Here is a 23,050-nt window from a genome sequence, read left to right as displayed (position 1 = left end):
CCTGTAAAATGCATGAAGCATTACCTGCACTAAGAATCTGGCTGGGCGGTAGCAAGGATCCAGTAAATTAATGTAGATTAGTGCACATTCATGAACCAGAAGATGCCACACACACACACAAAAGGAGATTGCTCTTAGCGGCAGCCACGTCACCTGGTGGAATGTAAGGTTATCACTCTCATTCAAGGAGATCTGATAGGGTGCCTGGTTTTAAAATAGAAGATCGCCGGAGCACCTGGGTGGCTCAGTCAGTGAAGCTTCTGCCTTTGGCTCAGGTCCTGATCCCAGGATCCTGGGATTGATCCCCACATCAGGCTCCCTGCTCAGCAAGGAGCTTGTTTCTCCCTCTAACGCCTGCTCCTCCTCTCTCTCACCCTCTCTCTCTCTTAAATATATACAAATCTTTTTTTAAAAAAATGAAAAAAAAAAAACCAAAAAAACGAAGATCTTGAATCCCAAAAATCCCTTAAGTCCCCAGGAGAACATGGCTAGTTGGTGAATCTACAATAGTGCTGGCAAATCACACCGTGAGTTTTAATCTCTCATTTCCTCCAAATTTACTCTTCAAGCCCAGGTTAATTCATCAACCCTTTAATACATTAGACCTGGATTTCATTTTGTTAAACAAGGAAATAGGAGAATAAAGAATGGATTTTCTACATTAGTAGCATGTTAGAACCACCCAGAAAGTGCTTGTGTTTTTCAAGTTGGGCGACATACCCTAAACCAATTATTAAATCACAGTGTAATGATTATTCATTACTAAATGACAATTTCTGGAAAGTGGCACCTAGTCATCAGGGTTTCGTTTGATGTTGTGCTGTTGTTGCTGTTATTTGTCTCTGGCTAATTCCAATATGCAGCCAGCACCCCAAGTTAGGACTCTGTCCCCCCACTCCAAGAGGGTCCCCAGTGGGCCATAACATTCAGAGCATGGTAATCTGCAGATGAATCCACTCTGTGTGCCTGACCTCTCTCCTTGCACATTTGCTATAATTGCTGCTGAGAGTTCAGGTGCGCTCATACATACATTATTAGCATGAAAGCTAATGGCTTTTATCAGCACCCCACGTATTTGCATTGCTAGCTCGTTGCTAATGAGAAGCAGCATATGCTGTTTTTGAAATGCCAAGTAAGTACCCAAATAAGATGAAAGAGCTGGCGACCAAATTGTACTGTCACCAAAAAGCACCATCTATTGGATGTGACCAGCACTCCCCCTCCCCTGCCGCACCCGCCTTCCAGATGCGTGCATGCACCCGGGCAGAGGTGCAAGGTCTCCCATGCCCCCTAACGGGCCCTCATGGGAGCCCCAGTGGCCTGGCCAGACTCATATGAACACAAAAGGCTTTTTGCTGTCCTTTAGAACTTTCTCTGAGAATGTGATATGAAAATATATGTAAAGACAATTGGGGAATAAGATATAATTTAAGTCCAAATAAAAAGACTGACTTTATCATTTCCTATATCAAAATGATGTATCCCCTAATAACTAACACCGGTATTGGGAGCGTGGGCCTTGTGACCTGCGACTGAAGAAAAGTCGATCTGGGCACTCATAAAACTCAGCAGATGCAGATGGCATCAGACGCCGAGGGAGGGAGGGTCTGGCCATTGGCAGGATGAAGTTTTCCCAGGGCTGTCACCAGCAGCTCCATTTGTGGCCTTGCCACGTCGTCTTGCCGGTGAGTGACTTCACCCTCTGCCCAGGCCTCCTAACATAAATGGGAAGGTTGCAACCATTTTGTGAGTTAATCAATGGGTGAATGGCAAGGGACGCTGCAAGATCCTGGCTCTGAAGAGCAACTGTCTCTCACGCAGCAGGCATCTCCCAGCAGGGCCTGGTGTGCCAAATATTTATACTTCCCAGAGTAACCCTGGCAACACAGGACAATGTGCCTTCTGGTGCGCCTTCCTGGCTGCCGGCATATGGCTCTTGCCCAGTGGGTGGCTGCCCTCCCTCTGCCCGCCCCGCCCCTCCCCCCGCCGCCCGCTCGCCCAGGCCCCCTGCCCAGGGTGTCCTCTGACCCCCCCGCCACCTTCATCGGGGCCTGCCACCTCCGGCCCCCACTGATGGCCGCCGAGCCTCAGCCACCCCAGCTCACAGTGATAGCAACAGAGGCGCGCATGGTGCTTTTGCTGCGAGTCTGGAATTCACAAAGCGCTGAATCACACCGGCTTCTCCTACTTCCTCTGGCAGCAAAACCTGACCTGGATCAACTCGCGCTCTTTACTCTGTGCATCCTACCTAGCATGTACATCCACGCATTTCTCTGCAGAAATATTAACATGCTTGACTAGGGGGTGCCGCTCCCACACCCTGTTGTACGTTTGAGTCACCATATTCCCTTTCTAAAATGGGAAAGTTCTGGGGCACCTGAGTGGCTCGGCGGTTAAGCGTCTGCCTTTGGCGCAGGTCGTGATCTCGGGGTCCTGGGATCAAGTCCCACATCAGGCTCCCCACAAGGAGCCTGCTTCTCCCTCTGCCTATGTCTCGGCCTCTCTCTGTACGTCTCTCATGAATAAATAAATAAAATCTTTAAAATAAATAAAATAAAATGAGAAAATTCTGAAACACACAAGGCCCCAAGACTTTCAAATGAGGGATTGTGGACCTGTGCTAACAAACACTTAAGTGGCTGTTACTCAGGCCAGGAGTGTTGGAGATGCCCTATACATCCAGTTTTCTGCAACAAAAATGTTTTGCCAGCAAGTTAATTACAACAAAACTTCACAAAGAGGGAAAGTTACATTGAAATCATATTGTAGGAGGCCTGTTTGATTTGTAGGGATTTAGCCCTTTTTTTTGGTTGACTTGGGAAAGACATTGAAGATTTCTGAGCTAAAAAAAGGTAGGTTCATAATGTCTGCATTTGTTCTGTTCTAAAACACCTTCTTGATACAAGTCTATGATCCAAGGTGTGTTTTAGGAAGAGTCACTGCTCAGTGCAACGTTTACCACTGACATACTGGGGAGGAGAAATCTGGAAGCTAGACCATCAGTTAGGGTAGCATCGAAATTGTTTTGGAAGGGGGAGAAGGGGGACCCGTAAAGAACAGAGTGGAATGTTATTTGAGGACATGGTCTCAGGCATGTTCCCAGGGCCAATGCTTAGGCACAGAAAGCTCCAGCTACCAATTCTGAGTTGTGTGGGAAGCAGAGCTTGGGGAAAAGGTGGACTTGTAGGGCACAAGAGCATAGCTGGGAGGTCTTAGATGTGAGAGGGTTGTGGGTGTCATTAGTCTCCTCGATGGCCTTTGGGTTCACTCAGTGACCCAGAGTACCTTCCTCCTCCCATGCTCTTGTGGCTTCTTGTGCTGGGTTGAAGCAAACAAGTTCCCAGGAAGGAAGAAAGAATCAGTGATTCGGGGCTTATGAGGAGTGTATTTTGTAAGACCCCGGAGACTGCCCTGGGGCTCAAGCTCAGAATGCAGCAGCCAAGTTGCTAGAGACAGGGCTCCCGTCTCTACTCCGGGTCAGTACTGTGCTGACATGCAGGGTGGCTCCAGGGGTCTCATGTGAGCTGCAGAGAGTGGGGAGGGGCCTGGTGCTAACTCGCAGGATGGCTATGGGTGACACTGAGGACACATACAAACGGTGCATGTGTGTCGGTGTGCGTGAGCATGAATGAGTACAGGAGACATCTTTCCCTGGAGGGAAGAAGAAACAGTGAGAATTTAAGGAACATATGAAAGGTAAACGAGATTCTGGAAAAGACAAAAAGAGGAATTTCAGCTGCTCTAGCATTTTGTACAGCAGATTGTGGTTCCTTCTAGTTAACTTTTCTGCTGAGATTCTGGGGGGAACTGAAATTCAGAACTCGGGCCTGACTCCTGGTAGGCTTTAAAGCCTCCCAGTCCCATCATCATTCTAGCCCTTTCCCTGAGCTCCAGAAAAAGAGCTTCTACCCTAGATTTAATTTTTTTCCCCAGTTTTGTTGAGGTGTAATTGACGTAGAGCACTATAAGTTTAAGGCTTCCAGCATCATGACTTGACAGATGTATATTGCAAAATAATAAACACAATAAATTTAATCTGTCTCCATATAGTCACCAAAAAAATATTCTTTTCTTTTTGTGATGAGAATTTCTAGGATCTATTCTCTTAACAACTTTGAACTCTATCACACAGCAGCGCTAACTCCAGTCATCATGTTGTCCATTGCATCCTCAGGAAGTAATTATCTTATAACTGGAAGCTTGTATCTTCTGACCACCTCTCGCCATTCCCAACCCCACCCTGGCACCTGTGGCAACCACAACCCTGATCTCTTTTTCTGAGTTTAGTGTGTCTTTTTCTACTCAACTTGCGCCACTGAGCATCACGCACTCAAGGTTCATCCGTGTTGTCACAAATAGCAGAATTTCCTTCTTTTATGGTTGAATAATATTCCATTGTACATATATATACCAGATTTAACTTTTACTTTTTCTAAGCAGAAGAGAAAACTCAACTCACAAACCCCAGGTCCCTGGAGCAGGTGTCTTCGGGTCGTGGGGCTAGGCACAGCTGACACTGGCCAAGCGCAAAGAGCGCTGGGGGATTAACCAGCGCTAAGGTCCCAGAAGCAGGAGGAAAGGAGTGGCTGGTGGAGAAGCACACATACCATGTTCCAGGGATGAGACATGCCTCACCTTTGTGTTTAAGGTAAAACACAGGGGGTTTGTTCTAAAGAATTAAAAAAAAAAAAAAAAAAGGAACACCTGGGTGGCTCAGCAGTTGAGCGTCTGCCTTCAGCTCAGGGCGTGACTCCAGGGTCCTGGGATCAAGTCCCATGTCCGGCTCCGCGCAGGGAGCCTGCTTCTCCCTCTACCTGTGTCTCTGCCTCTCTCTCTCTCTCTGTCTTTTATGAATACATAAATTAAGTCTTTTTAAAGAAGAATTAAAAAAAAACAAGAAAGAAAGGAAAGAGTTTTCTAGCAAACGGGAAGAAGGTAGGAAATACAAAGTAGTTTCAGGCAGAACAGGGTTTGGAGCAGCGTGGTGCAGACAAGACCCTGAAGAAGTGGGCAGTGAGGGCCTGATCCCCCGTGGGGTGTCTGGGGTGATCCAGTGAGTAAAGAACCCCTGCTGTTGGCTCACTGTGCCCCCATGTCACCCCAGCCTTCAGCCACACAGGAGCCTGGGCTGCAGTTGCCTGAGGACTGGAAGGAAAAAGGGCTTTGTCCCAACTTGAAGTCAACACTGAGGAAAAAAGCAAAAACAAAAACAAAAAGACAAAATCACCACAGAAGGCAAATTGTGAAAGCCATCAGGAATTCAGGGGAACAACAAATCAGAGTGAGAGATGGTGACCAGGAGATCAAAAGCTTCTCAAAATGTTTCAGAAATGAGGAAGAGACAGCCTCACTTTGTGGAGCGAGACCCAGCAGCAGCTGGAGAAATGCCGGGGGTGATGGGTGCATCGGTGACATGTCCAATTCAGCTCTTGCTAAACCTTCTCCAATTGTATTTTCGACTTGGAAAAGCCAGGGAAGTTTATTTAAGCCAGTTATTTTGCAAATGTATGTTTTTTCAGCCTCAGAGTGGTTATTCAAACTGTGTCTTACCCCAAAGCCTGCGAATAAAGCAGGCATAAGTGGCACAGCCATGGTTGGAAACTACATGGGCTCCTGCCCCCAGCCTGCCCTCCCTAGGGCCAGAGCTTGGGTAAGGGGACCATGGCGGCCTGTCCTCATCTCTTCTTCCTATCTCCCTCTGTCCTGCCCCTCTTGAGAAGAGTACACATGCCTATGGACACATGGCCAGCACGTCTAAGTCCCTTCCCTCCCATCCTCTGTGCCCTTATGGCAGGCCTGGGGCTAGCAGGGTGGAGAAGAAGCAGGCTCAGGGGTCTGCGAGCAGGTGCTTCCAGACCTGGGGATCAGAACCATGGTCTAGGGGATGGACAGCACAGGCTCTGGGTGGGTATGCCTCCCTGACGTTGGGAGCCTTCACCCTGTGAGCAGGCCCCAGCCAGGAGAACAACCAGAGGGGAGCCTTCTAAACTGTGGCCTCAGGCTGGAGCACCAGCTGTTGGACCTAAGCACAGCACTGCTCCAAAGAGCACGTTTTGTAAAGCCTAGACTTCAGCCAGGGCTAGAGAGATTTGTGAGGCCCTCCCCTGATATGTTCCAAGCCTCAGGAGTGGTGACGCTGATTGGGTTGGATTGTCTTGCCCCCCTACTCTATCTGCACACTGCAGCCCTAAATAGCCTTCCTTACATGTAAATCTGACCATGACCCTTCAACATGCTTGTGGGCCACAAGGCCTGGCCAGGTTCTTGAGCACAGATCCAGCCCTGCTGCAGAGCACGCCTGATGCCTCCTAGGTGCTCTGTGCGCTCTGTGCTGTCCTGCCTCTGTACCTTTGTCCATGCCATTCCTGGCACCAGAACGCCTCTGTCTGTATTACCTTGGCTTCCCCACTCAGCTCAGTGATCCCCCCACGTCTGCCTCAGTACTATGCATTCTCCATGGAAACTCTGCTCTGGAGCTGCCTCTTGGTCTCCCACCCTGCACTAGACCCCCACCCTCTGGCCACAGATTCTGCAGCACATTCACCTGTGGGCTTCACATAGGAAGCACAGAGAATGTGCAGATAGGTCCTTGGGAATGGATACTAGTCAGAATTTCATAAATGTGGCCCTGTACCAGGGTGCAGAAACCTGGCCCTTAGACAGTACTTCAGAGAAGAAAAGAGATATGGAAACAATTTCCAGGTGCCTGCTGCATCCGTCACAGGGCCTTCCCACAGGCCTCCTGAGCCTGGACCTCGGTCACCATGAGTGGAGAGCCCTCAGGGCCCTTTGGCTGCACTCAGCACACTCATGGCTGACTTCCAAGGGCAGGCACCTGCTTCTCTGTGTGCAAGGGCTTTCTTCTGGACCTGAGAGCATGTGTGCATCAGACCCCTAGTGCCGAACAATGAACACCCCAGCCTACCTCTCAGTCCAGATTCTTCCCCTCAGATGGGCAGGAGGCTTGAGCTTCATACCATGTCCCCAGATTTTCTCCATTTTCCTGGGATGATGCTCCAGTTATCCGCTGTGGTCACTGGCTTACTACTGCCTCCTCTGCGGGCTGCCTCCCATCCTCATAATCATGCCCCTGACCCTCTCCTGGCATTCCCTATCCTGCCCAAATATATCGTGGACTTAAAACCTTCTCTCTTCACTCAGTGACGGAACCTGCCACAAACTGCTGTCTCTGATGCTCTGGGAAAACATCTATGGTGCCCAGTGTGACCAAAAGCAAATGCCTCCCTTCTGCTGGCATCTGTCACAATATGTGTCTTCTGAATGCCATGAATAAATGGGGTTGACCTTTTCGTTCAGGCGCTGAGACAACACTGAAATTGAAATACAATGTTTGAAAGATAAATCATTTCTGATAATGACAGCATGCATATCTATAAAGTATGATCCATCAAAAAGATACAGCAATCATGAACCAACATAGTTGCCGTCTTCAAAAGCTAATGTGTTTTATGAAGATAAATGGACAAATCTATAATCATAACAGGAGATGTGACATGGGTTTCTGAGAAATTAATAAATAAATCAACAAAAGTTAACTGGGCTATCTATACATGACTTAGCAATGAAATTTAAGAGCTTGATCTAATATTATAAATGAATGTAAATATCACTTACCCAAGGAAGAAATTCTTTTCAAGTTCACATCAAAGATTTGGGGGTGGGGGGGGGAAGACCACACATTAAGTTCAAAAGAAGTGTTAATAAGCATCAGAGAATTTTTTTCTGACAAACTTGCAATTATTTTAGAAATATACATTTAAAGGTCATTTAAATAGGCATATTTGAAAACACTAAAATTTCACTCTATATAACTCCAGGCTAAGAAACCTATAATAGGAGTTACAAAATATTTAGGATGGAAGTGGAAGTACTTCAATGCCTATTAAAAGTGATATGTAAAGGAAAATGAATTGTCTTCAAGTAGGTATTTAAAAAAAAAAACAAATCCATATCAACAGACTAAGTGATCGATTCAAAAGCTTGAACAAAAAACAATAAAGTGAAATCTAAAGAAGTCATAAGAGGCAAACAATAAAGATAAGAGTAGGTATTGATAACATAAGAAACATATAATAGAGACCAACAAAAATCAAAGCTGAACCTTTGAAAAAACTGAGTAGGACAAACATCTAGCCAGACTCATCTGGACAAAGAGAATAAACCCAAAATTATTAATACTGGTGAAGAAAAAGTGGATACCAGAAGATTTTAAAAATCACAGTAAGAAACTATGAATACTTTTCATACTTCCAACAAATTTGAAAATGTGGAAGAAATGAAGAAATGACCAACTCTAGAAAAATATGAAGTTACACAGACATTCAAATTAAATATCAATATGTATGCAAATTTTAGTCAAGAATAAATAGAAAGTGAACACATAACCATTACAGAAACTGATCTAGAAATCAAATGTCTTACACCCAAAAGACACCAGACCCCAGTGACTTTCCAGGGGAGTGCAGTGCAAAACATTTCTGGCCCAGTCACATTTATGAAAGCACAAATCTCAAATAAAACATTGGCAAATTAAGTTCACACTATGAAAAAGTAGATTAAATCATAAAAATGTTGCACTTGATACAGGAATCCAAGGATGGTTTGAAATCCATTTTGAAAGAATGCCTCCTCGGACTCCTGGGTGGCTCAGCAGTTGAGCGCCGCCTTAGGCCCAGGGCATAATCCCGGAGTCCCAGGATGGAGTCCCACAGCGGGCTCCCTGCATGGAGCCTGCTTCTCCCTCTGCCTGTGTCTCTGCCTCTCTTTCTCTCTGTCTCTCATGAATAAATAAATAAAATCTTTTAAAATAGATAAAAGAATGCCTCTTATTGTTTTTCTTTAAATTGTTGTTTAAGGAAAAACAAGAAGTTGTTTAAATTGAAGTATAGTTGCCATATAATATTAAATGAGTTTCAAATGTACAATATAGTGATTCAATAATTATATACATTATGAAATGCTCATCATAAGTGTATTGTGTTATTGACTATATTTTCTAGGCTGTACTTTTCATCCCCATGACTTATTTATTTTATAACTGGAAGTCTTCTTTTCTTTTTTTATAAATTTATTTTTTTATTGGTGTTCAATTTGCCAACATATAGAATAATACCCAGTGCTCATCCCATCAAGTGCCCCCCTCAGTGCCCATCACCCAGTCACCCCCACCCCCTGCCCACCTCCCCTTCCACCACCCCTAGTTTCGTTTCCCAGATATAACTGGAAGTCTATACCTCTTACCCCTCTCACCCATTTCACCCATCTTCCCACGGTTTGTTCTCTGAATTTATGAGCTGTTGCTCTCTCCATTTTTGTTTGTTTATTTGTTCACTTGCTTTTAATTCCACGTGTAATGAAATTGTTGCCATAATAAGTTTAGTTAGCACCCATTATTTCATACAGATACAAAAAGAAGAAAGGAAAAAACAGTATTTTTTCCTTGTGATGACCTTCTCTCTCTCTTAACAACTTTGCTGTATATCATATAGTACAGTTAGCTGTAGTCATCCGATTGTATGTTACATTGTAGTACTTATATATCTTATAACTAGAAGTTTTATACCTTTTGACAAGCAAGTAAAATTTCTAAATTTTAGGAGACAGGTAAGAAAGAGATAGAAGGAAGGAAACAAAGTAAAATCCATAAAGAGGATTATAATAGATTTGGCCTACTTCAAAACTGATCTCCAGTGATTCCAGAAATTGACGGCTTCATAGAAAGCCGGTTTATAACTCTGAGTACAGAAATGCCAATGCTGTTTCCAAAGAGAGAATCTGCAACATCCCTTTCATACCATCTTTCATACTACCTGTAAACTTCTTACCTGGATATCACATGTTAGAATATGCATCATTCTTCTGTGATTTTTCTGTCACCCTATTAATTTCCATGAATGAGACGAGATGGACTTGAAGTGAATTCTTCTCTTTTGGTTAGACAGTAATAATTCTCACTCTTTTTTCTAATTTTTTTCCATAGATTTCTAACTCCCAACCAAGCTTTCTCCCCCTAACATGTTACACAACATAAAAAATCTGCTTTTCCACTGTGTTGTACACATGAAACTAATATAACATTGTATGCAAACTATACTTCAATAGTAAATTTTAATCCACTTTTTAAAATCTGCTTTTTCAAAATTCTCTCTGAGTTTATACACACAGATGAAACAAAAATATCAAGTTGATCATTTAATTTTTTTTTTATGATAGACATGGAAAGAGAGAGAGAGGCAGAGACACAGGAGGAGGGAGAAGCAGGCTCCATGCCCGGAGCCAGACACAGGACTCAATCCTGGGACCCCAGGATCGCACCCTAAACCAAAGGCAGGCACCAAACCGCTGAGCCACCCAGGGATCCCCTTAAATTTGTTAATCAGAAAACACACTTATTAGTCAGGAAGCTCTGGGGTATACTATCACTACCAATAACCCCAAAACCTCAATGGCTTAATGAGACAATGGCTTGTTTTTCATTCATGCAAATTCTACTGTGGGTCTAAGTAACTCTTCAGAGCATCTACCTTCCATGCAGTGACTCAGCACTCCAGGCTGAGCCTGCACCTCTTTAGCCATCTCAGCAAGGGATGCAAGAGTGGTAGCTGATCTCACAATTAATTAAATGCTACTGCATAGAATCGTAGTCTTCTTGTGTGTCTGAATAACAGGAGAAACATATATATAAGGGCCCTGGAAATCTCTGCCACATAGAGATGATAAAATTGTGTATAAATAAGATAGTCACATCCTCACTCAAAGAGTGTCTAAAATTAGCTTAGATTTCTAGTCACCTAGCACAGTGCTAGTCAAGAAAAATATAATGCAAGTTATTAATGTGTAGAATTTTAAACTTTCTAAGTAGCCATATGAAAAACATAAAAAGTAACTAGTAAAATTACTTTTAAGAATATATTGTATTTGCCCCAACATATTTAAAATTTTATTTTATTATGAAATGTTTCAAAATTAAATATTTTGCCTTTTTCGTACAGTCTTCAAAATTCAGCATGTGTTCTACCCCACTGGCACATTGTCACTTGGAGTATCCATATTTCAAACACTCAGCAGCCACATGTAGCTGGTGGATACATGGAACTAGAACACAGGGAGAACTATGTTCATTGACCACAGCTTACCATGCATTTGCATAGATTAGCATATTTAATTCTCACAACACCACTATGAGGTAAATAATATTATTTCCATTTTTAAAACTAGGGCACTAAGTTCTAAAGTAGTCTACTAAGACATCCAGGGCCACCTGGTTCATAAGTGAATGAATCGGTATTTAAAACTTCCTCCTGCATGAAAATCTAGAGTTAAAAGAACAAATCAGACATTGAAGCACCATTTAGTGAGCAAACCATTTGTCTAGCTTCTTAAATATCTTCTTCCGTGGGCTAGGTGTGGCCTGAGGGGAGCAGGAGAAAGAAGAAACAGAAAGGGGTGGATGAGGGCAGCCCTGGTGGCTCAGTGGTTTAGCGCTGCCTTCAGCCCAGGGCCTGATCCTGGAGACCCAGAATCGAGACCCATGTCAGGCTCCCTTCATGGAGCCTGCTTCTCCCTCTGCCTGTGTCTTTGCCTCTGTCTCTCTCTCTTTGTGTGTGTGTGTGTGTGTGTGTGTGTGTGTGTGTGTTATTCTCTCTCATGAATAAATAAATGAAATCTTTAAAAAAAAAAAGAAAGAAAGAAAAGGGTGGATGAGCTGGTTTGGAGGGAGCAGCCTGATTTTGGGGAGGGTGGGTGGATAGCTGGTTCAGTTAGGACTTCCCAGCAGAGTTCCCGTAAAACCTTGCCAGCGTGGCAGCATCAGGGTGGCCAGAATTTCTTCATGACAGCTCAGGGATCCAAGAGAGAGAGTCCTAAGATGCTGGGTAGAAAGGCTTCTTAAAGCCGATCCTCTAAAGTCACTTCCACCACATTCTATCTGTCAAACAAGTCATTTGGGCAGACTGGGGAGGAGGGGACTCTACTTCTCAATGGGAGGAGCAGCAATGAATATAGAGCTATCTTCAATGGACTACAGAGAATAGAACAGTAGCCTAAGCAGGATAAACATTTCTTTCTTTGTCATAAAAGTCTGGATGGAAGCAATCCAGGATATGCAACCTGGGGGTTGTCAGGGGACTGAGCCCCTTCTACCTTGTTGCTCTGTGTTGTCTGGAGTACTGGTAAGGATTGACAAACCTATAAGCATGTGAGCCAAATCTGGCCCACAGGTTGTTTTCATAAACAAAAGTTTTATTGCCACACAACCACACTCATTCATTTACATATTCTTACCCTCTATGACTGCTTTCTCGGAGTGGCAGAGATGTGCAGCTGCGACAGAGACTGTATGGCCTGCAAATCTTAAACCATTTACTATCTAGCCCCTTACAAGAAAAGTTTGCCAGTTCCTGGTCTCAGATACTATCTGAAGGTTGTCCATGTTACTTCTGCGTGTATGAGAGTTGCAAAGGAGGCTGGGAAATATCTTCATTTTGGTCACATCTCATCAAAAACTGAGACTTTTCTATCACTACAGAAAACGGGCCCCAGTATAAACTGGGGCCAACCCACAGACGGCCACCCAGGCCCAAAGGCAAGAGTTGAGAGGTTAGAAAACCAGACCAACACCTAGAGGACTAAGCCACAGGCAGCAGGGGCTAACTCAAACATCCATTCTTGTCCTGACTCTGTCCCATCAGGTGGGAGGAACAGGGCAAGTGGAAATCCGGGCAAGGTGGAGTGCCATCAGCATGAGAGTCAGTCAGCAGACAGCAGGGCCCTCTCCTGGGATGGAGTCTTGGATACACTCATTACTGCAATTGAAAGGACAGGCTCTCCATGCTAGGGAGACTGGGAATCAATGTTAGGGTCTCAAGAGCAGAAGAATGTGGAGGGCAAGACAGATACCTATTTGATCCAATGCTTCTGAAAAGTGGACGCTGGTCCCAGCAGCAAGGAACACAGCTGTGTCACAGGACTGAAGCCCAAACTTGGAGTCAGATGTGCATATAATCCAAAATTCGCTGCCGACATTTCTTAAAAATCTTCACAGGATCTGCATGAATCTTAAAACCCACGAGGGCAGAGCCAGCAGAGGCCATATGCCCCCATCTCGAAGAAAAGAGACGCCAGAGTCTGCGAGCAAAGCAGGGCCCCAAAGGTTGTCCTCATCATTCCATTTTCACATTTGCACTTTTCTTTTCAACCATCTCAAAAAAATTGTCCAGAAAGTTCAATGGTGCCAAGTTTGGCTAGGTAGTCATTAACATGAGTGAAATCAACATTGATCCCAGACTGTTCCTTTTCAGGTTTCTTTTGTGTCTTCAAAAGCCCAGTCCTCCTGTCCCATCTAGGACATTAAAAAAAAAAAAAAAAAAAAAACCACCCCAGAGAATATTCTTTCAAGTGAATTGCCACAGCCACTAGATGATTATTATCCAGACTATTAATTACTATTATGGTTACTACTGACATGATTTCTACAGTTTTCTGTGTGCCTGTCCAATCCCACATCTCACCACCGCAGCCAGTGTTGTGTTTTGCCTGGAAAACACATGTCCACACACAGATCTGAGCAGGCACCTACACTGAAGGCAGCCGCCGTGCAGATCTAAGCAGAGCTGAGTGTGTTAGATAGAAAACAGGTGACAGGATCAAAGGCAGGTGAGCAAGTGTACATCCCCAGGAGGACTGGAATGCACAGGCCTGGGAGCTTGCTGACGAAGCATGGTTTCACAAAAGCACTTACGCCAGCAATGTCTCAGAAAGCACAGTCTGGGTATAGAGAGAAATGTGAAGAGTACATTGAAGAGCAAGGCCAGACCACAATGAAGGACAAAGAAACCAAGCCATCCACCATGATCCAGAAGAGAACAGTAAGACAGTCCTCAAAAGGAATGCAGCCAAAAATCAGTAAGTGCACCCAGATCCTATCAGTCATGCTAAACACCTAATTGTGCTTTTTCCCATGGTATTTGATTTATATTTTTAGTGCTGAATTTTCTATAATCCACATTACCATAGGGTTGCTAGTATGCAGGTCTCTTTCCCTTCTACTAACTAGGTAGTGACCTCCTCAGAGACAGCGCACCTAGGCCCTGTTCATCTGTTTTCTCCCACACTTGAGCTCAACACTTCTAACACAGCAAGTTTTGGTTAAAAATAACTTAATCAAATTATAGACCAAAAGGAAATGTCTTTAGAGACTCAGAGTTGTAATGCATCTGGGATGTAAAGAAAGTGGTAGTTCATGGAGGATGGAGGAGAGAGCCCAGGAGGAGAGTGGCTGTGAAGGCCCCCAGCAGCCCACTGTACACAGAGATGCCTCCACATGGACACAGACACATCCAGAGATGTCTCCATATAGATGCACACACAAGATGAGATGAGATGTCTCCACATGGACACACACACTCAGAGATGCCTCCACGCAGACACAAAAAGCTAAGGGCACACCAACACACCTCCAAAGACCAAACTCAGAGACACCTCCACAGGGATGCCAGAGTTTCCATGCAGAGTGATTCAGCCCTTCCAGAAAAGTCTCTGCCCTGTATAGTTCAAATGACCCCCGCAGGGGTAATTGTTGATCTTTGAGAGTGAATGCCTTTATGAAAGGCAGGGATTATAGAAGTGGATGAAAGAATAACAATGCTGGGGCTGCCTGGGTCCCCACTGGACCTCAGGGAGTTCAGCTCATGCCCATGCAGCCTGATAGCAAAGCAGCCAGGAGGACGGCAGGTGGCGGGGCATCCGGGAATCCCCAACATTCTACAACTGGAGAGGCATGCAGGCAGCCTGGAGCCACAACAGACATTCAGGATAGGGGAAGCAAGCTCAGGATTAGTGACATAGTACTGGAATCTATGTCTATGTGACCAATGCAAATGGTATAAAACAAAAACAAAACAAAAAGGTGGTGGAAGGAGAGATTTCACCTCTGGACACTGATGAAATTGGATTCAATACCAATATAGAACCTAAGCTGCCATGTACATGAGCTTACAGAGGACAGAACTCCCTCAGTGTGTGTGAACCCCAGGGAGGCTGGTCTGGGGTCTGCAGATGAGAAAAGGCAATCAGGGACTTCAGGTGACTTTGAGGAGTAACAGGACATGAAACAGGGTAGATTGACTATTTTAACAAACAACCACCAAATCTTGGGGTGTCAGCACACGGAAGTTCATACTCTGCCCATGTGGGTCAGCAGAGGAGATAGACATGTCTGAGTGCTCTGACTCATAGAGGAACCCAGGACTCTCTTTCCTTCCATGTTTCACCCCCATCTTCATCTCTTACAGCTTTCCCTAGGGTTCTCTGCATCTCTAGTCAGCAAAAGAGAGGAGAGAGCATAGATCACACTTGAGAAGGCCTCGCTTTGCCTATATTGGCCAGACTCGGTGCCATGACGGAAGAGAAAATCTTGAAGGAAAAGGAAGTGGGGTTGGATGAACACACAGCAGGAGGCAAGTCAAAGCCGCAGCTCGTGGAGAGCAAACATGGCCAGAACACAGGAGATCTGAGGCCCTGGAGCAGGAAGAGGCCCCACAGGGCAGGAAAAGGTCAAAGAACAGAAATCAGGAAGGCATTAATGGGATGGTGGCTGATGGGTGTGACGTGCTGGAGGCTACTAACCAAGGCATCTGCATGAATCTCAGGACCGGATGAGACAGCACTGTAGATGGCGTTGGAAGAATCAAAGACAGTCTTTGGGGGGCCAAGGAAGGATGTTATACAGATCAGTAGTGAACAACGATGACAAACACAAGAGACAAGATCTCCCTGTTTAAGCTCCTAGTGCATGTGGCTGTGATACAGAATAGCTCAGACAAGACACAGCTACTGAGAAAAGTGAAGAGTTGATGGCTCCATAGAGTCAGGAAAGTGGAGAGGAGAGACAGTGGAACAAAATTCCCAGCCACTTCTGAAACTTCACATCTGCCATAAAGACTGTGAAGAAACTTGGCATAGAGAGATCCACACAGCCCTGAATCTCATGTACATGTTCACGATGGCTGTCTGGGGGTGGGGTCTGCACTCAGGGACCCATCACCTTGCAGGGGTCTCCATATAACTAGCTCCACATGTTGTGTGATGCCTTCCCATCTATAAAGTCTGAATGTGACTATTTTTTATGGTTCCAGAAATGTCTGGAAAAGAGCAGGGACAATGCTTAGAACTAAAAACTGTAGGAGAGTTCTGAAATTTTGCGATTGTTATGTCCATTTTGGGGGAAAGCTCAGTTGGAAATAGACACATCATCCCTTTCTTGGAAAGACAGTTGATCCAAACCACCTCAGATGGAAATGATTTCTCAGGATATATCTATGGAATATTTTCTGTCTTCAGCATCTCAACAGTCCCAGGTAAGTTAAGAGCAATTAACCAGAGTCTTCCTTCTGATTTCAATCCAAATTTCAAGGCTCTTCTCATCCAAGCTTGTCTGAAACAAGAGCTTTTCCAAAATCCATTTGTCAGAAGTTTCCAGTAACAATGGCCAAATCAATTCAACATTTTTGAAACTTTGGGAAGAAACCAGGTCATTAATGACACTAAGTTTTGTTTCTCTGCCAGTCAGTGTGGCAATGCACTCAGGAAGGCAGGAGTCAAAGGACCAGCATGGACCATAGGGCTCTGTCCCTCTGAAGTGCTGTAGAGCTGCAAACATACCCACTGAGGGCCAGTGCCTGCCCGACCTGTTTTGTTATAGTTCCTATTCTCATCACAGGCATTTCTTCTTTGGCACCTGCAGGCTATCACAGTGCCACAAAACAAGACTCTAGGAGTGGATAAGTGAAGTTCAAATCCCAGAATGAATGGCCCTTCCATTCATTCCTGATCTGCCAATCCCAAATTCATAGAGGCTAAAGAACACAAACTGAGAGACACGTTTCTGGTCTGCACCCTGGTAGTTGTCAACTGAAGGCAATTTTGCCCCTTTGGAGATATTTGGCACTGTCCAGAGACATTTTTAATTGTCACTTTGGGGAGGATGCTAACCGGCATCCTGTGGATAGAAACCAGAGATGTTGTCAAACATCCTACAATGCACATTGCGTTAGCCCAGGCTACCACAAGTCCCCAGACTGCGTGGCCTAAACAACAGAAATTTCTTCTCTCACAGCTCTGGAGGCTGAAAATTCCACCACCAAGAACCCAAAGGGTTTGGTTTCTGGCAAGAGCTCTCTTTCTGGCTTGCAGACTGTGCCTTCTCACTGTGTCCTCATGCAATACAGAGAGAAGAGAGAAAAACATCTTTAATGTCTTCTCTTATAAGGACATTAATCCCATCATAAGAACACCATCCTCATGACTTCACCTCACCCTAATCACCTCCTAAATGCCCTATTTCTAAATTCTATCACCTCAGAGGTGAGGACTTCAACATATAGATATGGAGCAACACAAACGTTCAGTTCATAACAGCACGTGGCAAGGAACTATCCAGCCCAAAATGTCAGTGGAATAGCACCCAGGCCGAGAAGCCTGTTCTCACAGAACAGACCTGCCTTCTGAGTTTAGCTTTGCCTCTCCTGCCTGCGGAGCCTCAGCCAGCCCACTGTGCCAGAGTTTATGCAGAATTTGACTCACGGTAGACCCAGGCCCAGAGACCCACAGCACAGAAGGTGTGGGACTGGGCCCATGACCGTGAGATCCACTGTCCACATCACACACCTCACTTCCCAGAGGTCATCCTGCTCAAGGCACAGCTGAAGGGCCAGCTCAGAAGCAATACCCTGTAAAGCATGCCATACTCCAGGGACACAGGATACATGCAGATTCAAAGACCTCGTTACGGCACTGCACCCCCAAATGGATGACTATATGGATCCAAGTGGCCCCAGTTACCATCACCACCAATGATCCACTGGGAGAGTTTTTGTCTCCCATGCCCAAAACACTGGGCTCTGCAGGGCAACAGGTCTTGGTCTTCTAGGGAGCACACTTTTACCATGAGAAAAGTCTCCACAGCCACCTGCACATTCGAGGAGAGGAAGCACCATTCTGGCCCAATCATCATGCAGAAGTGAGGTTGCTGGTACACAGGGGTGGCAGGGAAGGGTAATGTGGATTCCAGGTTACCCTCTCTGGCCCCTCTGTGAGTGGTCTTGCCTACATGTAACTGTACATGGACAAGGATAGCAAGTCTGACTAAAGACAGATGTGATCACCAGGACTTTAGACCCCTCTAGAACTGGCAGTCTGTGTCAAGCTGCTGAGTGAGACACCAAGGCTATAGGAGGTGAGGGTGAGGGGACCCCAGACTGAGAATGGAGGGGATAAACCACAAGACCCACCGCGGCAGTGGGTACTGTAACATGTCCCATGAACCTCCTTGCTCTGTTTCACCTGAGGAAGAGAGGTGCCCCAGATTGTGGAGGAGCTGCTCCCTAAGCGTGTGGGGAGGTCCACTGAGTGGCAAAAGGTAGACAGCAGGACAACAGACATACAGCCCAGATGGGAACCATTCACAAGGTCAGTAGGCAGCTGACAGGCCAGCCTGGGCTGCAGAGGGTAGCTTCACCTGAGGTCACGTCCATCCCAAGATTGCCCATCAGGGAACACACGAGGCAGGAATGGAAATGAGTGCTCCCCTACCCCAGGGCCACTCTGGCTTCAGCATTCCCTGCCAGGTTGCCTAAGGCTTCGTCAGGCCTACCCTGCAGCTCAACAACTTCTGTCCCATCCTGCCTTTTCATCTTTCTTTCCAAGGTGTTATTCCTCTACCCCAGACTCCTCCTTGGCATCAGCTTCCAGCTAACCCAATGGCAGCACAGCCACTGGATTTTGCGTGGCCAGTTATTCCCCCAATAGCTGGGAGTTTGGGGAGAGGGGAGATTTTGACTGCAGTGTCCCCCACTGACCCCGAAATTGTCTTTCAGTAGCAACTGATCATCAAGGATGGAATGGCAGACAGGCCACAAGAGGTCAGCCTGCAGCCTGAGATACATTTGTAGAAGGGCTATGCTAAGTGGTTTCCAGACAGTCACCCTAAGGCACTGATGGGGTCAGCACATTTGTTCTATAAAGGTCAAAATAATAAATATTCTCAGCTTTTCAGGTCACGTGAGCTGTGTTGTAACTACCTAACCATAGCTGTAGGACAAAAGCAGCCACAGACAACAGGTGAAGCCATGACATGGCCATGTGCCCATGACACTCACACACCAAGAGAGGCAGCAGGGCAGATTTTGCCAGTGGACTGTACTTTGTTGACCCCTTCATCTCTTCCAGTGATCATGTGGGTGGAGAAGATGTCAACCCAGTTCACATGAGCTCTCAAAACTATCATTTCGGGGAGATCCCTGGGTGGCGCAGCGGTTTAGTGCCTGCCTTTGGCCCAGGGCGTGATCCTGGAGACCCGGGATCGAATCCCACATCGGGCTCCCGGTGCATGGAGCCTGCTTCTCCCTCTGCCTCTCTCTCTCTCTCTCTCTCTCTCTCTCTCTCTCTCTCTCTCTCTCCCTCTCTCTCTGTGTGTGTGTGACTATCATAAATAAATAAAAATTTTAAAAAAATTAAAAAAACCTATCATTTCCAATTGATGACTTCAAAGCTTCAACAGGCAATGAAATATTTGCATAGCAGTAGTTTAATGATTTAATGAAAAGATCAAATATGACTAAAAGAATATACTAGACTAGACTGGAAAATGTCACAGTGCATAATGTATAGAAAGTGCAGGTATTAGCTCATGAAATTCTTTTTGAGGTTAAATATGTTTAAGAGAAAAAGAGAGAGAGTGTGTGCATGTGTGTGTGTAGTATCAGGATAAGATGTAAAATTATTTCTTAGGGTAAGTCATAGTCAAAAAGTTTGAGAACCACTAGCCTATAGCAATCACCCCAATTTGCTCTCCCCGGGGATAGTACTAACCATAAGCAGGTTTGTTCACAACCTGCATGTGAACGATACATATGGGCCAACTGGATTATCCATTATCCAGCCATCCTTGTCAAAGTACCTTTTCAAAAAAACCTCTCTTCAAAACACTTTCTTATTCCTTTTAGGTTTTTTAACACTCTCTTTGGCCCCTCTTCAATGTACTTTGTATGACTTCAGTTGCCAATGGAGAGCTCAGGTATCAACTCTGAAACCTGCTGAGATTTCATTCATGTATAATTAATTCAAGCTGTCTATTACCTTCAAATGTCAGCATGTGTTGGCAGCATGTCTTGGGGGCTAAAGAGCCCTTTGGATCACACTCTACATGAAAGAGTCTCGCGCGGATGTGAGAATCTCCCTGCTAACGTCTCCTCTCCCCATCTCTGCCCTTCTGAGGCCAGGCCTGTGTCTGAGCAAATGACCAACAGCTAGAACAGTGGCTGTCATAGCCAGGCCCAGGAGGTGCATCTGTATGACCACTGGCTGTGCACACACATGGGCATCCCCCTTCCTGTTAGAGGCTGACAGATGCTTGCACTGGATTTGGCGGCTGCACATGACCCAAGCTCCAGGATGCTTGCCCCTGAGCATAACAGCAGGTTGGGGCTCAGGACTAACACCTCCTGGGAACACTGGCCTCCTGCTACTTCATCTCTGCCTCTTACTCGATTTCTAAGCAGCACCTTGCAAATAGGTACTCAAAGCATCTGTGCATGTGGCTGGGACAAGGTGATCCCCCAAGTATCAGAGTTAATCATGAAAATGGAAGTAAGCCAATAGAAGTTCAAATCCCCATCCAAGTGCCTAAGTAGAAAAGGGCTTTTTCTGGGGCACCTAGGTGGTTCAGTCGGTTAAGTGCCATGATCCCAGGGTCCATGAGTCCCACATTGGGCTCCCTGCTCCATAAGGATCCTGCTTCTCCCTCTCCCTCAGCCTGTCATTCCTGTTTGTGCTCCCTGTCAGTCAAATAAATAAATAAAATCTTAAAAGAAAAGGAGCTTTTTCTAATCAAATGTAGCTTTCAAATTGCCTTCCTTAAGGCTAACTAACAAAACAGGTTAGAAGCTTTTGGATTGTCTATGGCCTGGGATATATCTGATCGCACATTACTTGCATGTGGTTAGTGTCCCATATGGCAGTGGCTCCTTCTGATATTAACAAGCATGGAGGTATCTAACATCGTGACCCAACTGATTTGAGTGCATGTCAATTTCTACTGAGATATAGAAAATGAGGCATTTTTCCTCTCTCCCTTCCATTCCTGTTACCTTCCTCATTTTGATAAGACCTCATTTCAAAATGCCCTGAACACACATATCTAATATCATTTTTCATTTCAAAAAACGGATTCGAGGAGAGACTATCTGTGCCTCATCAGTAAAGCAGATGAGCCTCCTGTAACATGGAAATTACTAATAGAAGTTTCCAACATTCCCCAAATTACTTGTTTCCCCCAAATTCATTGCTCAAGCCTGAGCTGTTAATTCAAATACCAATTCCTCATTAAAACTTGGAATGAAAAAAAGTAAATAATTGTTTTTCATGCAGGATAAATTTTAAGATGCTCAGACACAATTTCGTCTTCTCTGTCCAAAACCAGACAAAAACAATCCATCTGGCAAAGGACAGCAGTGCTGAAGATGTCTCTCATCCTTGGAAGAACGATGCCCCCTCCTGAGTTAAGGGCACTTTTCCTACAAAAATGCAGCCATCCAAAGGGAAGCTTTCACCAGCCTCTGCTCAGATCTGAACACGAGAGGAGAGACAGACTCAGAACCCTCTTGTCTTGACGTCAGAAAGCAACGGTCTAGCAAATGCACTTGGTTTGGCAGGCTGCCATTGTGGATTTGCACATTTTTAGATTCTGCAGTGCAGATTTAGGCCTCATTGTTGGAAGTCAATAAATGTTTGGCATCTAATTGTTTTTCCTCTTCATTTTTCAGAAATGAATTATGGTATTAACATGATGAACCCTAGTAAAGCTAATGACACTCCCCCTCTGCCCCACTAATAATCATGTGAGGGACATCATTCCAGAAAGACACTGATTGACCATGGGGATCAGGCTGTGGGCTGCATAAGACCCATCCAGGGACCTCAGAGGAAGCTGAATAGCCAGCTGCTCCCCAAGACCCTGCAGGGAACCTGGTCTCTCAGGATTGACACAAATGATAGGAGCAGAAAGAGGATGAGGAAGGCCACCTCTGTGTCATGATTATATTAGGACTGTATAGCTTCCTGGCCAAAAGACCACTGGCTCCAGTACCACCCTGCATGAACATTTGTCCACAGATTATCTTAAAACACTGTCCAGTTACTGCTGGTTGACTCCCACAGCAGTCCTATGAGGCCTGTCTGGGGCTTCAATCGCATCAGCTGTGCACGAGAATGACAAGAATACTGACTTCATCACATGGTTAGGAGAGGAGTAAATGTGGGCCTGGTACTCATGGAATGCACAATAGATATGAGATCTTCCCAAGAAGGAAATAGTATTTCCACGTGAGTATTTCCACGTGAATTTGCTCACCACATGACTTTCTTCTTTTACAAGAGAGTCTGTGCAGAATGAGAACGCCGGATCAGGGCTGGGAAGATAGGCTGGAGGTGGCAGGAAGGAGAACATACCAGGGGAAGTGCAGGGGTGTGGGGCACAAACTTGGCTTACTCTAAGTGTTTTTCCTGTGCTGGCTGGGTAAGGAGGTGAAGGCAACAACTACAGAAGGGTGATGGGAACATGGTGACTGGGCCTGAGCCAGGAGCTTGGGCTCAGGAGAGAGTGCCAGCCTTATAAAGGTGAAAAAGCCCCACGCTGCCTGAATGGACAGATGCCAAGAAGGAACGGCCAGGCAAGCACTGCCCTAAGGGCTGGGCCAGTGCAGAGGTAAGGGCCAGAGGCCCGGGGAGCAAGGGTTATAAGGCAGGAATGTTTGAGAATCACAGAAGTGAGGGGAAATCAAGCTGGAAGTCAGCTTGAAAATCACATGGTTCAATTTTCATTTGACATTTCATAGAAACTGAAGCCAGGTGCTTAAATGACTAGTCCCATGAAACAAGGAAAAGTAAGAACTCAAATTGGTCATTTCTGTTTAAAATCAAATGACCCAGAGCTCTTTCATGATAGATGATAGATGATTAGATAGATAGATAGATA

Source organism: Nyctereutes procyonoides, unplaced genomic scaffold (genome assembly GCF_905146905.1).
Source record: "Nyctereutes procyonoides isolate TBG_1078 unplaced genomic scaffold, NYPRO_anot_genome, whole genome shotgun sequence".
In the NCBI taxonomy this organism is placed as follows: Eukaryota; Metazoa; Chordata; class Mammalia; order Carnivora; family Canidae; genus Nyctereutes; species Nyctereutes procyonoides.
This window is presented reverse-complemented; position numbering follows the sequence as displayed.